Source organism: Drosophila willistoni, unplaced genomic scaffold (genome assembly GCF_018902025.1).
Source record: "Drosophila willistoni isolate 14030-0811.24 unplaced genomic scaffold, UCI_dwil_1.1 Seg169, whole genome shotgun sequence".
Classification (NCBI taxonomy): domain Eukaryota; kingdom Metazoa; phylum Arthropoda; class Insecta; order Diptera; family Drosophilidae; genus Drosophila; species Drosophila willistoni.
Genome location: NW_025814128.1, coordinates 5,680,855 through 5,682,433, shown reverse-complemented (window position 1 = coordinate 5,682,433; position 1,579 = coordinate 5,680,855). Strand labels below are relative to the sequence as shown.

The 1,579-nt window shown below is 42.2% G+C and overlaps 1 pseudogene; it reads right to left on the bottom strand.

The window, feature by feature from the left end:
• Positions 1-354: 354 nt before the first annotated feature.
• LOC124460948 lies at positions 355-1,033 on the bottom strand (annotated as a pseudogene).
• Positions 1,034-1,579: the final 546 nt, after the last annotated feature.

Sequence of the window (1,579 nt, the reverse complement as noted above, 5' to 3'; positions counted from 1 at the left end):
ATTTGCAAAGTACTAGTTACTGTATGGTTTCCAATACCCAAGAGGACTAAATTGTTAATTCGTTTCCCCGAAAGCTTATGTGATATTGCTTCCTTTACAAGAGACATTCAGCTCCGGAATCAAAGTAAAATGGGTACGACTCACCGGATTGGGTTAGGGTACCAATGGGTTCTTTAACTTGGCACAAGTTTACACGTCATTTTTCAATTCTTTTCGGTATCAATGATGATGATCCTTCAGGGCAAGCAGACGTCATGTGTCCAGCCACTTCGTATTTGAAACAAATAATTGGTCCTCTCTTCATCTCTGGTGGATATGCAGTGTGCTGAGAAAATCTCTGGTTTCCTTGTCTTCTTAAACGTCAATCCGCCATTTAGTGTCCATTTTTTCGCAAAAGTGACATTTGACGGCAGGTTGTAGTTGTAGTCGCATTCGCTTGTTTTCCACGTCTACTGGAACGGAATGGTCTTTTCTTTTACCAACAGCAAAGGCTTTCAACTCATTTAGCATCCGTTGCGCGTCTTGGTTGTAAAAATTGTTCGTTGCAGCTTCGGTTCGACCTGAGCAGTGTGTGCTAAAATAACTGACATAGCAGCTTGCTCTATAGTCATCCCTTTTCAATTTGACAGCAGTGACGTGAGTAGTCGGCTTCCGTACAATGACAAGCACTCTCCTTCGTTTGGACGGCCATTGAGAATGTTGAAAATTGTGGCAGCAGGGGTTTCAGTGCCTTCAAAGTGCTGCAGAAACAATTCCTTGAATTGGTTCCACGTCATACCAGCAAATGAAATTTGGGGTAGCCAATTGGACGCACTCCTTTCCAGCGATTTGCCATGAGAAGTGCGCTGCCCTCCAACGAATTCTCCGCCAGTATTAGGTCCACAGTCGAGCACCATGCAGCAGCACTTGATCCCAAAGAGTCAGGGTCAAACTTTGGCAAGACAACTGATTTTGTACGACCTTGGTCCAGTCGTCCACTTTTAACTGCACTGATCACCTCGATTAAACTACGGTGTTGCGCTTCCAAAATCATGCACAAGCGGTCGTCAGGATTAATTTGCGGTGGAGACAATCCCACTTCTGATATGGAATATACATTATTGTTCTTAGTATTTTCAATTTTCTTTACTTTGAATACTTTGTACTGTTCACTCTCACTTTGTATTAATAAGCTGTTAGCGCAGCGAGTATAGGTGTTATTTCGGCACGTCTGATTTTTCAACTGCTTTTGCCGACTCCAATGGCTTAACACCAAACCTCACTCGATAACATTTCTAATGTTGTCACGCTGCCAGGTTTATCAACATATATCTAGCAACAATGCTTCTGCAAAGGCAACATCTCAAATCTGCGAGTCATCCTGCAATCTCAACATACCAATTGTCAACCTGCAAAGGGCAGTGTTGGACATACCATAGTTACAGGGGACATACCTGTCAATTCACATAACAAACATTAACCAAACATTAGCCTACTCTTAGGCACTCTAAATTCTCCGACATATGCATCTGATGTCAAAAAAAGTTCATTAAATAGATCTTCATTTGTTGTAATCTTTGTTGCGAGAGTCTTAGGCATC